Here is a 16,827-nt window from a genome sequence, read left to right on the forward strand (position 1 = left end):
TATTTTATCATGCTTATTCAATATGCAAATGCTTGAGAAATGACTTAAGTGATGGTTAAATGGATCTTTGTTCTATTAAATTGCTAATAAAGCAAAATTGTAACTGTTGCCTCATTAAAGCAGTTCTGAATTTCAGGATATGGTGTAAAGTTCTTAGGTGAACAAGTGTACTAATAATATTCATGAGAATATCACTAATTTGGAATTTATAAAACTTTCTTCTGTAGTCTGGGGACTCATTAAGGAACTGATGATGTCAGTGCTGTGTATGTTAAAAGGCACATTTTATTCATCACTCAATATGTGCTCTGACTTCAGAAATGTTTCCTTAAATGCATGCTATTTGCTATTTATTGTTCTGAGATTGAAAGGAAGATAGCTTTAAGACAAATGCAATCTGATTCATTGAGCAATCTTTATATTTTACTGCCATTGAACAATAAATGTCATTCCTTATGCTTTTAACTTTGGTTTGCATGTGTTTTTGATTGAACATGATGGTGTGTTATTGGTACTCTTTTCTTTTTTCTTATGATGCTGGGGATGGAAGCCAGCATGCTACACAGGTGCTCTACCACTGAGCTACCCCACCATCCCTTTTTATTTTGAGACAGCATTGCACATGTTGCCTAGGCTAGCCTTGAACTTGTGATCTTCCTGCTGCAGCCTCCCCAATAGCTTAGGCTAAGGGCATGGACCACCATGCCCAGTTATTTGTACCCTGTTTTCCCCCTTCTTCTTATGGAACTTAAACCCTAGATATTATAATTATGATTGGCATCAAAATGTTCATTAATGAATATATTAGTGCTTAAGAAGTGAAAATGGAATACTGAGGCAATCATTTGGGTTTTAATCCATTCAGCCATTCACTCAACAAGCACTTCAAGTATGTTCAACAAGTTCTAGGCTATGAACTAGGAACTTGGGGTAATAAGAAATGAATTAATCAAAGTCCATCTCCTCAATGAGTCAACAATTTGGGGTATAACATAAGGCAGACCACTTCTTCTATACATACCCATTGAGCTTTTTATTTTATTGCAGGCACAGTTCTGGGACCTGGGGATCCATCAGTAGAAAAAAAGAAAGTATTGAAAGATTTGTCAAGGGAATAATGGGAAGAAGGTTATTTCTGCACAGGAAATATATGAGCACTAATACTAATGACAGACTCTTCACTTGTTGAATATCTACTATGTTCCAGATACTGTGATAGGCTCATTTAATTATCCAGTACCCACTGAAGTAGGTATTACATTTTAATTTTACATCTCCCAGATGCAGAGGACACATGTCCCAGATCTGACTAATTAGAGCATCCCAGTCACATGGCCCTAGTGTTAAGTTCGGGAAGAGTTGTCTCATAATTGTCTTCCGGAACTAATAGTGAAGCTACTTTCTTTTGGAAAGGTTACTATGATAACATGATATGGGTATTGCAGGCAGAAACTATTCTTAATGTCTAGAAGAGTTAATTGTCCAAGAAAGGGATAGTGAGAACCATTTATGGGCATAGATCCTCCTTTTCCCAAAGCTTGAAACCCATGAATTTTTCATTTACTTAAGCTAATGAAGTCTTTATTTTGCTCAAGCTGGTTTGAGATGGGGTTTTATCACCAGCCATTGAAAAAGTCCTAATAGAATTGATCATGACAATAATTTCCATTAATTACTCTACTTTGGTCACAAAATACTAAGTTATAGAGTCCAGGACTTTAAAATTTAAACAACTACAAAAACTTGGACAAAAATATGAAAATACATGATATTCATATAGCTTAGACAACTATATTAGTTATTTAATATTTCAACCACCTCAAAAATTTCCAAGTGATGCAGAACATAGTGGTAGAATTTTGCTTTTAAATAGAAGTCTGTACTAATGTTTCTGGCAGTGCAATTCACCAGTCCATGTTATAGAACCAAACTAGGCGTCCATCAGCTGATGAATGGATAAAGAAAATGTGCTATAAATGCACAATGAAGTTTTACTTTACTCAGTCATAAAATGAATGAATTATGTCATTTGTAGGAAAATGGATGAAACTGGAGAATATCTTTCTAAGTGAAATAAACCAGATGCAAAAAAAGTAAAAAATCAGATGTTTTCTCTCACATGTGGAAGCTGGGGAGATGTGTTACTCAGCTTTTCTTTGTTATGAACGAAATACTTGATGAGAACAATTTAGAGAAGGAAGTTTACTTTGGCTCATAGTTTCAGAGGTTTAGTCCATAGTCAGCTGACTCCATTGCTCTGAGTCCACAATGAGGTAGAACATCATTTATTAAGGGTATGACAGATAAAACTGCTTAGCTCATGGCAGACAGGGATCTGAGAAAGTGAGACAAGAACCAGGGATAAGATGTAGCTGAAGACCGCTCCTCAGTGACCTACTTCCTTCAGCCATTCCCTGTCTGCCCATGGTGTTACCACCAGTAGTCCATTCAAATTATAAATCCACAAGGGATTAGCAAGAGCGGTGGAATAGGATGGATATCATTTTCCAAAGTACATGTATGAAGACTTGAATTGGGTGTCAACATACTTTCTACATAAACAGATATGAAAAATTGTGGCATGTATATGTAATAAGAATTGTAATGCAAAAAAACCCCACAAAGTACATGTATAAAGGCGTGAATTGGTGTGAACACACTCTATATACAAAGATATAAAAATTGTACTCTATATGTGTAATAAGAACTGTAATGCATTCTGCTGTCATGTATTTAAAAAAACAATATAAAAAAGGGCTAAAAAAGAAAAGGTATGGTTGCAAAGAATAAACATAGTATATTTTTTAAAAAACTCAAAATCTTTGAAGGTGATTTGCTAGTGGAATTCAAATCTATAATTCTATTTTGGTGTTGATTCCTGTTCAGCACACTGGGTATCTTCTTCATGAGAAGTGATTCTTTCTTCTCTTTGAATCAGCTGACCAATAAACTATACTTTTCTAAAATTAAAAAAAACAAATTATAAATCCAGCAAGTTGATTAATGCACTGATAAAGTTACATTTCTCATAATCTAATAATTTTACCTCTGAATATTTCTGAATTGCCTAAGACATGAGCTTTTGGGGGAGGCATTAAAAGTCCAAACCATAATAAGAGAAAAAGAGGGGGAAGTGATCTCATGAAAACAGAAGGGAGATCAGCAGAGCAGAGGAAGGGCCCAGGGGGAGAAAGGAAGGGAGAGAAAAGGGAGGTATTGAGGAATGAAATTAACCAAATTATGTTTTGTGCATGTATCATAACAAATATCATAATAAACCCCACTATTGTGTCTAATTGTAATGGACCAATAAGACATTGTTCAAAATAAATAGAATGCTGGTATTTGGGGTTTTGAGGCTATTATATAATATTTTACAAGGGACATTCAGCATGTCAGATATATTAGAAGCTTGATGGAAATAGTAGAAACTATGTTTATTAGAAACAGTTTATGGCCTTCAGGTCTTGAATCATAGAGTGTTTTCTTTCAGGGTGGAGAGGCAAATAATATCTAATAAATCAGAAACCCTATAGGGAAATTTCAGAAATTATAGAATCAAAGTCATGATTATTATAGAGACAGGCACAAAGCTTGGTGAGGAATTGTACTGGGCACTATATTAATAAATTAATGAGACAGAGATGAAATAACAGAGGAAGACAGCATTGGGAGTTGGGTCATGGTTGCATAAAACTATTGCCTTATGCTATGCACAGCAGAATAAGCATTGGGAAAAACAAATTTGTTAATTTTCATTTGTGGGTTTGGCTTCATGTCTATTATACTTGTGTGTTGAGAGAGAGAGTTGGCTTCATGTATATTATACTTGTGTGTGTGTGTGTGTGTGTGTGTGTGTGTGTGAGAGAGAGAGAGAGAGAGAGAGAGAGAGAGAGAGAGAGAGAAACTTAGAGAACTGTTGCTATACAGGTCCAAGGACTTAAACAAATATATTATGGTTTTCATAGGACTAAATAATCTCTACAAGGATGTTGAAGAATGTTTCCATATAGTCAAAGAACAAGTCTTTGTAGCTCGGTAGCCAGTGGAATATCCTTGCATCTTCCTGGAAAAAAGAGCAACAGTTTACTGCACTTGATAGCTAAGCAGCTGGCAACATTCACTTAGTACTAATTTTGTGCATCCCAGTTTGTTTCTCTCTCATCTGTTCCATCCCCAACCCATGACAGTGATGTTTTATTCTTCCTAAAATAATCATGATGCTATTACATATTGATCTTTATTTAGTACTAGACACTTTGCCAGAAGCTTACATATTTTCTGACCCATACATCAACCCTGAAAAGTTGATATTATTGTAAAAGTTTAATAGGTGAGACACCCAAAGAAAGTTCTCCTAAATTCCATGACTATAAAATTGCAGATCCTGAATTTAAACCAGGACTGTTTGACTCAAGAGTTCATGATTTCATTTTGTTACCCCTCTGCATAAAATTTTGATAGCATTCCCTTGATTTAAGATGAATGGAATTCACACAGAATTTAACAAAATTCCTAGATTTGGTACTCAAGACTTATAATCTGATTCTACTTTTCTTATTTATGTGTCATTATTCCTTAATAGAAATATTTTATTGGTAAGTTCAGTTTTGAAGATAGAACTTAAGTCATTCCTATTTTATGCTTAAAAGACTTTAAAAGCTTTCTGCACCTCTACTTCAAATCCAGTAGAACCATTCGCAACCTTTCTCTGAGAACTGCCTTCCCACAATATTTATTTCATATTTTAATTGCTAGACTCTCCTTCTTTGCCACCCAGTCATCTAATAATATTTGAAGTTACCATGGTTTTTTGGATGCCTCAGAGTTTGGGCTACAGTTAAGGAGTTTTCTGTGGGGGGTGTTATATAAAAGACCTGGTATTACATATGTATATGCAGCTAGATAATCCAGGATCTACAGTTGTCCATTGCCTATAGTTTAATTTTTTAAAAAACAATTTAACAGTTTTATTGAAGATGACTGACATAAATATGATAGAATATACAAATTTAAATTGTATAAGTTTTTGCATTTTATATACCTATGAAAACATAACCACAATTAATGAAAATATCAATCACTCTCAAAGTTTCTTCATTCCAGAGAGAGGAAGATGGCAGACTAGGGGAAGAGTGCACATCCCAGCAGCTCCTCAACACTGGCCTGGGTGGGTAACTGGAGGAATCTCACTGAAACTTAATAGTGAACTGTAACAAAAAATAATAAAAATAAAAATAAAATAAATAAATTTATAGAGTTACAAAAGTCAGAAATGCAAACACATAATTCATTAGAGAAGCACCAGCTTGGGCTTCAGTGTGGCTGTTGGCAGCTGTAGCAAAGGGGAGAGGCAGCACAGACAAACAGAGCTGCATGGCCTGCAGATAAAGAAATTTAAAAATAAAGAATTGACTTGGGGTATCCTGTGGCTTAGAGAGGAAGGCTAAATTTAACAGTCAGAGAGTCAGTAGGGAGAGCATATCAGTGAAAGCAAATCCAAAAATAACTCCCCCAGGAGGGGAAGCAGTCTGCGCAGGGAAAATATCTGTGGGGCTACCTGCACAAGCTCTTCCTACAAGAGAAGGCCGCCACCCATTGTAATAGCCTTACCAGGGACAGTGACTGCTTTCCACAGTGGTTCTGAAGCACACAGTTGTGTGGTCCCCACTACCCCTCCACATTCTCACTGCCTGCAAAAGCCCCCACTCCCTACCCCAGAGCTCCTGCAGCCTGGAGACAGGAGATTGGGAAAACCTGCAGCTAAACTTCCAGAAGGCACATGAACCAGAGATTGAAATAGGGGCAAAGAAAAGTTTGCCTGGACCATTCAGGCTCTGGATCCCGAGAGAGAAAGCTCCCACTGTTGCTGGTGATTCAGCAGACATACAGGAGCACCTACACTCCAGGGCAGATACCCGGTATACCATATATTTTCTAGTGGCGAGGGTGAAATCTATGGAGGGTTGGTCCCTATATCCTAAAATTTTACCAGAACTCCAGAGTTCCAGACATCTTGCAGATATTCCCTCCAAAAGGGGGTGTTGAGCAATTTTCAAACACACACCCACGAGTTCAAAAGTTGAATCTAGACTAAACCACAATTTCTGGGATCTTCAATTTAGACTCCGTAATACCTCCACTTACAGAACACACAGTTTGTGTTAATACCCAATTATGCTACCTAACTGTATACTGGGAGACTGGAAGATGAGATCTACTACAACCAGTGATGCCTCCTACTCACGTAGGCTGGAAGCTAAGAGAGGAACACAAAGGTGTACAAAGGTGTTGAGCTTAATAATTCCCAATTCTTTTTTATATATTTATTTTTTTGTTTTAGGTGGACACAATATCTTTATTTTACCTTTATGTGGTGCTGAGGATCAAACCCAATGCCTTGTGCATGCTAAGCAAACGCTCTACCACTGAGCCACAACCCAAGCCCCATTAATTCCCAATTCTTTATCCTGGCTTACAAAGCCAAAAACAAATACCAAGAATGAACTCCATCTTTGCCAACAGTTTTGATCATCTCGTCAGAAATAAGTCCTTTATTTTTCATTTTTTATTCTTTACTTTTTTCTCATTTCTTTTTCTGTTCTTTATACCTACATTTTTGATCTATCATTTTTATTCTTTTAAAATTTTTAGTTATTTTAAGTTTTTTTTCAAACATCATTGCATCATATTGTGTTACTTTTTACTTTTTTCCCAGTATGTATAATTTTGTGTGTGGGAAGGGGAAGTATGTGTGCATGTGTATATACTCACCACATGGATGGATTTTTGAAAAGCATACTTACATTATTTTACTTTGACATTAATTGCTTTATTTTGCACCTGTTTATTATTTAACCTTATTTTACCTCAAGTGGGGTTCAATTATACATGGATTTGGCCTGTTTTGGTCTTACACTTGATGGTTTGTCCATATCTGCTCTAGTCCCTCTTGTCTTCCCTTTATCACTCTCTTCCCCCACTAGCAACCAAATTTTTCTGTTCCCACATTCTCTCTTTCTTTATTTTATTACTTCCTATAAATCTGTATTCCTTCGTTTCACAGCCAATATCTGCTAACTACCACCTGCCTCTCCTTTGATCACTTTTTTGTAAATATTGCAAATTTTTACATTCCCACCCTGCTTTCTCTGTGCTTAAGAAATTGTAATCCCACTGAATAATAGAATAACAGAGTTTATATAATTCATACCCCATTCATGTCATTGTGTTTATTAATACAGTGAATGAAATAGTAGACACCTGATGTAGAATCCTGATCTAGTCCACAGTTTTATATTGCTGTTGCTAATTTTAAATGTTGACCACACCATTTCTATATAGGTGATGCTTGGTATTATAGATGTCAAAATAGACACTGGAAATTTATGTCAAAACTATATGTCTGTGGCTGATTTTAGTGCAAGTCCTGGCTGTCCCTGGTTGGAAAGAAATTGGCATAGTTCAAGATGACAGAGTAGAGATCCTGCTGCCAAGAAATGCTCACAACTCAGCTAAATAACAGTGAATCTCACCCCACACATGATCTAGACCCACATGAGTCTAAATATTACTTAAACTCAGAATTGGGGAGAGAAATACCCAAGGAGGAACAGCCAGAGGGAAACTTCAGGTCCAACCCTTCAACATCTACTCACATATCAAAACCAGAAATAAATCTTAGAATAAAAAAGAATGACCCATGTAAGGATACACATATGAAAGAGGAAGTAGAATCCATCTCAAATGATGCTCTGAAAACATGAGCAAACAGGGAAATACATCTTTCCCCACATTTCAAAATCCCCCAATAAAGGATCATACAGATATGAAAAAGGCTGAAATCCCAAATAAAAATCATAAAAAGCTGATCAATAAATGTTCAATGAACTAAAAGGAGATCTAAGGAATGCATTATGAGACCAAATACAGGAGATGAAAGACCATTTCAATGAAGAAATAGAAATATTAAAAAGAAACCAATGAGAACTCCAGAAAATGAAAGACACAATAAATCAAATAAAAAATTCACTAAAAAATATCACTGACAGATTCGATTTTGTAGAAAATAAAACTTCATTTCTTGAAGACTGAACTTCAGGCCTTGAAAACAGGTTCCATGAATTTGTGTACACAGAGTGCAATAAAGGAAAAAAAAATAGAACATGAGCAGAATATACAAAAACTCGGGGGAAACATCAAGAGACCAAACCTGAAAGTCATTCAGATAGAAAAGAACATGGAAATATGAGCTAAAGATATTAAGAACATTTTCAATTATATAGTCACAAAAAATTTCCCCCATATCAGAAAAGAGATAGACATTCGCATACAGGATGGATATGGCACCCATTGTAGACCTAAGCAGAAAAGAAGTTCTCTAAGACACATCATAATCAAACAAGGAAAGAATATTAAAAGCTGCTAGAAAGAAATAATAGGTTACATTTAGAGGCAAACCAATAAAACTCACTTCTGATTTCTAAACTCAAACACTGAAAGCAAATAGGTCCTGGAATGAGATATTCCAAGTTCTAAAACAAAACAATTGCCAACCAAGATTGCTATACCCAGCAAAGCTTTTCTCCATATATGATAAGGATATAAAATGTCCTGTGACAAAGATACACTAGAAGAATTCATGACAACCAATCTAGCACTACAACAGATTCTCAGAGATATACTGCACACAAAGGAACTAAAAAATAAACCCCAAATTTCTCAAATAGATGAAGTTCAACAGAAGACTAATCCTTTAAATGAGAATCAAGACAGAATTAAACATAAAAAAATCAAAATCCAGTAAACCACATATTCATATCCATAATAACACCATATAAAAGACATAGGTTAGCAGAATGGATCAAGAACAAAAGTTAACTACATGATATCTGCAAAAAGACTATTACAGGCAAAGACATTCACAGGCCAAAGTGAAAGGATGGAAAAAAATATTCCTCACAGAGTTTGTAAGCAAGCCAAATAGCTATTCTCATATCTGACAAACTTGATTTCAAGCAAAAATTCATCAAAAGAGACAAAGAAGTCCATTACATCCTGGTAAATGGAACAATCCAAGAAGCTATAATAATAGTAAATATAGATGCCCCTCATGTCAGTGCATCAGAGTCCAGTTTAAAGATTACTCCTTTACATTAAATCCCAGATAGATCCTAGTACAATAATACTGAGTAACTTCAATACACCTGCTTCATGAATAGACAAGGCATCAAAGCATAAAACCAATAAAGATATATCTAACCTAAATAATACTACAAATCAAATAAACCTAATAGATATCCACAAAATATTTCACCCTCAAACAGCTGGATTTACCTTCTCAGCAGCTCATGGAACATTTTCTAAAATAGACTGTATTCTAGGTCACAATGTAAGTCTTAGCAAATACAAATAGAGATGTAATTCCACGCATCCTATCAGACCACAATGGAATGAAACCAGAAATCAACAGCAATAAAAATAATAGAAACCACACAAACACATGAAGATTAAACCACACTCTTTTAAAGAAGACTAGATCAAAAAAATCAAGAAATTCTTAGAAAGAAAACAATGATACAATGTACCAAATCTTTGGGACAGTTTGAAAGGAGTACTAACAGGAAAATTTATTACATTGAGTGCCTACATCAAAATAATTAAAAGATCCCAAATAAATAAGCTTATACTTCACCTGAAAATCTTAGAAAAAAGAACAAACTAATACCACAAATCATTAGAAGGCAGGAAATAATAAAAAAATTAGGGCCAAAATTAATTATTTTGAGAAAAAAGATACACAGGATCGATGCAACAAAAAGAGATAAATAATATTGATAAACCCCTAGTCAAACTAACCAAAAAAAAAAAAAAAAGAGAGAGAGAAGACCCAAATAAACAAAATTAGAGATGAAAAATGAAAAATCACCACAGACACTTCTGAAATGAATAGGATCACTGGAAATTATTTTGAAAATTTATACTCCAATGAACTAAAAAATCTAAAAGACATTGAAAAATTCCTACACACATATTGCCCAAATTGAGTCAGAAAGGTATAGAAAACCTATACAGACCAATATCAAGTAATGAAATTGAAACAGCAATTAAAAGCTTACCAAAAAGAGAATCCCAGGACAAGATGGATTCTCAGTTTTCTACCAGAAACAAAAACTAACACCAGTCTTTCTCAAATTATTCCATGAAATTGAAAGGGAAGAAGCACTCCCAAATATATTCTACGAAGCCAGTATAATCTTACACCAAAACCAGAAAAAACATATCTAGAAAATAAAACTATAGACCAATTTCCCTGATGAACATAGATGCAAAAATCCTTATTAAAATATTAGCAATTCATATTCAAAAAATATTAAGAAGATAATACACCATGATCAGGTGGGCTTCATCCCAAGGATGCATGGTGCAGCATACAAAAATCAATAATCTGTATATTGTTTGCTACAAAAAATACATTTATTGTAATTCTACATAATTAGAATTATGTAATTCTACATAAATAGAATTAATAACAAAAACCATATGATCATCTCAATTGACACAGAAAAGGCCTCTGTTAAAATACAGCAACCATTCATAGTAAAAACTCTGGATAAGCTAAGATAGAAGGAACTTACCTCAACATTATAAGGCTATATACAAGCCCAAAGCCAATATCATATTGAATGGAGAAAAACGTTTTTTTTTCCTCTAAAATCAGGACCATGACAAGGAAGTCTACTCTTACAACTTCTATTCAATATCGTTCTTAAAACTCTAGACAGAGAAATCAGGAAAGAGAAGGAAATTAAAGGGATACAAACAGGAAAAGAAGAAGTCAAACATTAACTGTTTGCTGATAACATGATCCTATACCTAGGAGACCCAAAAAAGTCCACTCGAAGATTCCTAGAACTGATAAATAAATTTAGCAAAGTAGCAGGATGCAAGATAAACACTCATAAATCAATAGCTTTTCTATATTGAGAAAGAAATAAGGAAAACCATCCCCTTCACAATATTAAAATAAAACCACAAAACAACAACAACAACAAAAACCCTGGCAATTAATCTAATGAAAGCAGTGAAAGATCTCTACAATTAAAACTATAAAATACTAAAGAAAGAAATTGAAGAAGACCTCAGAAGATGGAAATATCTCCAATATTCTTAGATAGGCAGAATTAATGTTGTCAAAATGGCCATGCTACAAAAAACAATATACAGATTCAATGGAATCCTCATCAAAATAACAATGGCATTCTTCATTGAACTAGAAAAAAAAAAAGAATACTTACATTCATTTGAAAGAATAAGAGAACCAGAATAGCTAAAGAAACTCTGAATAAGAATTTTGATGCAGGAGGTATCATAATACTCAATCTCAAATTCTACTACAAAGTTATAGTAACAAAAACAGCATGGAACTGGCATCAAAATACACATGAAGTCCAATGGAATAGAATGGAAAACCAGAGACAAAGCCACATACTTAAAGTCATGTGATACTGGACAAAGGAGTCAAAATATATGTTGAAGAAAAGACAGCCTTTTAAATAAATGATTCTGTGAAAACTGGGTATCTATATGGAGAAGAATGAATTAGATCTCTATTTTTCACTCGCACAAAAGTCACATCAAAATGGATCAAAGACATAGAATTAGACCAGAATTCTTCCACCTGCTAGAAGAAAACATAGGGTCAAAACTCCATTATATAGGTGCAGGAACTGATATCCTCAACAAGACCCCTAATGCTCGAGAAATAAAAACAAGAATCAACAAATGGGTTGTCATCACCTTCTTCACAGCAAAGAAAATGATTCAGGAAGTGAAGAGGGAGCATATGGAATGGGAGAAAATCTTTGCCAGCTACTCCTCTGACTCGTGGTTATAACTAGAATATATAAAGAACTCAAAAAACTTCATTCCAAAAAATAAAAAAATATAACCCAATCAAAAAAATGGTCTAAAACTAAACAGAAGTTTATTAAAAGAAGAAACACAAATGGCCAACAAGTTTATGAAAAAAATATTCAATATCTCTAGAAATCAGGGAAAGGCACATCAAAACTAAATTAAGATTTCATCTCATTCCAGTCAGGATGGCAATTATCAAGAATACAAATAATAATAAATGTGGGGAGGATGTGGAGAAAAATGTACACTCATACATTGTTGGTGGAACAGCAAATTAGTACAACCACTTTGGAAAGCAGTGTGGAGATACCTCAAAAGACTAGTAATGGAACCATATGCAGTCCAGCTGTCCTATTCCTCAGTAATTATCCAAAAGAACTAAAATCAGCATACTATAGTAATACAGCCATTACAATATTTATAACAGCACAATTCACAATAGCCAAATTATGAAATCAAACCAGATGTCTGTCAATAGATGAATGGATCAAGAAAATGTGTTATATATATACACAATGGAGTTTTACTCAGCCATAAAGAGGAATGGGATAATGCCATTTGCTGGTAAATGGACAGAAGTGGAGAAAATCTTGCTAAGTGAAATAAGCCAGGATCAGAAAACCAAGGATTGAATGCTGTCTCTCATATGTGAAAGAGAGAAAGCAAAATAGGGGAAAGAAGGCAGTGGGAGAGGAATATCACAAAGAAACAGGGAAGATCAGTGGAGTAAAGTAGAAGAACAAGAGGGAGGGAGGAAGGAAGGAAGAGAGCAAGAAAGAAATGTGGAATGAATCTAACAGAACCATGTGACATGACAAATATATATATATATATAAATTTACCAAAGGGGATATCTTCTTTATGTATATGTAGAAAGTATAAATAAAAATAAATAAAGGAGCAAAATGAAGACCAGTAGAGTAGAGAGAAAGTGGAGAGGGAGAAGAAGGAGAAGGAGGATTGAAATAATATTCTCTGTATGTATAATCATGTCAAAAGGAACCCAAATACCAAGTATAAATATAATGCTCTAATAAAAAGCATTGCTGGTGGGACTGCAAATTGGTGCAGCCAATCTGGAAAGCAGTATGGAGATTCCTTGGAAAACTGGGAATGGAACCACAGTTTGACCCAGCTATCCCTCTCCTTGGTTAATACCCAAAGGACTTACAAAGCATAAAAGAGGAATCTAAAGAAGTTGGTTAGTAGCAAGAGAAGAGAGAGAAAGTGATTTGGGGGAGACAGGTAAATGGGAAGACAGTAGAGTAAAATCAACAAACATAAATATTAAGAAAAATGAAAAAATAGGAGATAAAAGAATATACAACACCACTCTAATATACTATTCAGCCATCCCAGTCATCAGTAACCTAATTCATGAAAAGTACTTGGTTTCATAAATATTGGGGATGTGAGGGTGGGAGAAGAGAGAGAGAGAAGAAATAGAAAAAAAAATCTTGAAGGAAGATACAGGATTGTTTTTGTTGGAGTTCAGTATATTTCTTGCTTCCCTTCTCATCTAAAAGATGGGGTTGTCTGTTGTTTGCTAATAATCCTCACCTTCAGGATGGTGAGGGTTATTAGGGTGGGAGTGTTGGTCTTGGGGTGTGGTTCCTGGAAGTGGGGTATAGTAAGTGCTTGTCAGCCCCTACTGGAAGACTGAGCCCCAAGAATCTCCATTGGGGCCCACTCGTGTGCTGTGGCACCTGATCTTATCTCTTTATATTGCCTGTAGACCTTGCAATTCCTGGCCTCTAATTTGTCTCTAAACTGTATCTCACTCACCTCCTTCCCGTCTACTTCCCAATCAGGAACCTTTCTGTCCAGAGGTCTTGTGGGCTGCACTCTGAGGGCTGGGCATCTGTCATGGAGAGCTGTTTTGTATTTGGCAGTTCAATATCAGGTTTTGCAACCCAGTTTTGCAAGCTATGGACTGGCCACGTAGCTGCAAGCACTGTGCTTGGTTAGCGGCTGCCGGGAGGGGGGGTGTTGGGGACTTTCAGTACCTTGATATTGTTTCTAAGCCTCAGCCAGTGTTCCAAGCAGGGAGTTGCCCCAACTAAAGATGTTGAAAAAGGTGACCCAAGATGGAAGCGGCTGCTTTCAGTGATGGGGTGTCAGGTTGGGGTGGGGCTGAACAGTGGCATTGAGCAGCATGTTTAGAGACGCAGGTCTGTGGCGTGCAGTATTGTGGCTGGGAGGCTGTCACCAGACCCAGTGCCATGTCCTCAGGCTACCACATGTAGGGGACTGGTCGGTGGTTGCAGTGCCACAAGATGAAAGCAATGGAGGAGCCCCACTTTAGTAGATGGGGGTCTACATGGAAGTGGTGGCTGAAGTTCCTGCAAAGGCTGCAGCCAGGTGTCCTTGTTGGAGCTGTGACTGGGATTCCTGCCCAGGTAGGTGTCCAGTGGTCCTACTTGGGCACCAGAGGACCTGTGTGGATGAGTGGACGAGTGGACGAGAGTCCTGTGCTGACACTAAGGCCTGGGGACCTGCACAGCATGGCAGCTGTGATTCCTGCACATGAGAAGCTGTTGGGAATCCTCTAATCACTTGCAGCGAAACAGTATTCCCACTACTTAAATCCTGGGTCCAGAGCAACCCAGAATGCAGCTTCCCTCTAGCCCACCATCTTGGACCCCACCCCATGTTGTTAATTTTTAAAAGTATACCTGCTAGCTATTTGTATGTTTTATTTCGAGAAATGTGTATTGGGTCTGCTTCTCATTTTGAAATCATACTTTCTTTTTTTATTATTGTTGAATTGAAAAACAGTGCTCTACTTTTCTTTAATATACATTTCCACGAATTTTCACTTCTAAGGATTTTGTACAAATGGAATAAAACATTATGAACTATTTAATCTGTATTATTTTACCAGCATTATTATTTTGGGATTCATCAATATTGTAACAAATCAGTAGTTCATTTCCTTGTATTTTAAGTAGTAGTCCATTGTAAGGATAGACCACAGTTTGTTCATTCATTCACCTGTTCATAAACATTTGCATTAGTTTTCAGTTGTGACAAATACAGTGCTATAAGCATTTATTTGTGTACAAATGTTCATATAGATAATTTATGGTGATAGCTAATTGTATACATCAGCTTGACTGGGTAAAGGGATGCCCAGATAGCTGGTAAAATATTTTTTCTGGGTATTTATGGAAGAGATTATTAGCATTTGAATCAGTAAATTAAATACAGTTAATCTTCCCTTCCCAGTGTGGGCAGGTATCATCTCATCCATTGGTGGAACTGCGTTTTCTCTGACCTGGAGCTGCAATATATATATATACTGAAAAAATACATATATATTTTCTCCTTTAGGCACAGTATATATTTTCTTCCTTCAGACACAGTTTCTCCAGGTTTTCATGTCTTCAGACTCTTGCACTTAACCAGCACCATTTCTCCAACCCCTGCCAAAATCTCAGGATTTTGGCCTTAGACTGAGAAATGCATCATTGGCTTGTATGGTTCTCTGAGCTTCAGACTTAGAATGAATTACTCCACTAACTTTCTTGATTCTCCTACTTGAACACAGCATATTGTGTCTTTCTCAACTTCCATAATCTCATGAAGAATTTCCCATATAAAATTTCACCTTATAGCCAGGTGTGGTGGCACATGCCTATACTCCCAGCAACTGGGGAGACTTGAAGCAGGAGGACTGCATGTTCAAAGCCAGCCTCAGCAACTTAGTAAGGCCCCAAGCAACTTAGTGAGACCCTGTCTTAAAATAAAAAATAAAGACTGCTGTGGATGCAGCTCAGTGGTTAAGCTCTCCTGGGTTCAATCCCAGTACCAAAACAAACAAACAAATCCCTTCTTATATATCTTATATATTTCTATATATCCTATTGCTTCTGTTTCTCTGGATGACCCTGACACACACACATACATAATACATATATATGTGTGTGTGTGTATATATATATTTCATTTTCATTGGGCAAAAACCTAAAAACAGAATGTTTGGATCATAAGGTAGGTGCATGCCTAACTTTTTAAAAAACTTCCAATGTGTTTTAACTATATCATGTTCTTACCAAAAGTGTGTGAGAGTTCCAAGTTGCTTTATGTTCTTAATGACACTTGGTGTGGTCGGTAATTTAAATTTTAGGTATTCTAATAATTGTAGAGTGGTATCTTTTTGTTTTTTTCTGTAATGACCCATGATGTTGAGCATCTTTTGAAAAGCTTATTTCTCATTTATGCATCTTCTTTGGTAAAAAACATCTGTTTAAACCTTTGCCATTTAAAATAAATCCACCTATTTGGATTTTGTTGACTAATTTTTAGCAATTCTTTATATGTTCTGGATACAAGTTTTTTATGAGATATGTGCTTTATTTCCTTATGAGATATGTACAATATTTCCTTCCAGTATGTGATTTTCTTTTAATTCTTAAGCAGTATCCTGCAGAGAAGATTTTTGTTTTAGTGGTGTTCAATTTATCTACTTACTCTTTCATATATTATTATTTTAGTATCATATCAGAAAATTTTGGTTAACTCAAGATCAGAAAGATTTCATATTTTGTTTTTTATATTTTTAGTTAGATGTTTAGGTCTGTTAAATGTAGAAAAGTAAAAATATGATGAGAGGTTTGGATGCCAGTTCATTTTAGAAAATATGAATATCCAATTCTTTCAGTGCTATTTTTAAAAAAGACTGTCTTTTTCTCCCCCCACCCCTCTCCCTCTTTCTTTCTATGTTCTGGGGATGGCACTGGGGAACAAATCTGGTCCAGGGCCTTGCACAATGCTAGACAAATGTTCTATCATTAAGCTGCATTCCCAGCCTTTTATAAAATTTTATTTTGAGATAGGTCTTGACCGATTGCCCAGGCTGGCCTTGTACTTGGAAGCCTGATTCAGCCTCCTGAGTATCTGGGATTA

Source organism: Marmota flaviventris, chromosome 3 (assembly GCF_047511675.1).
Source record: "Marmota flaviventris isolate mMarFla1 chromosome 3, mMarFla1.hap1, whole genome shotgun sequence".
Classification (NCBI taxonomy): Eukaryota; Metazoa; Chordata; class Mammalia; order Rodentia; family Sciuridae; genus Marmota; species Marmota flaviventris.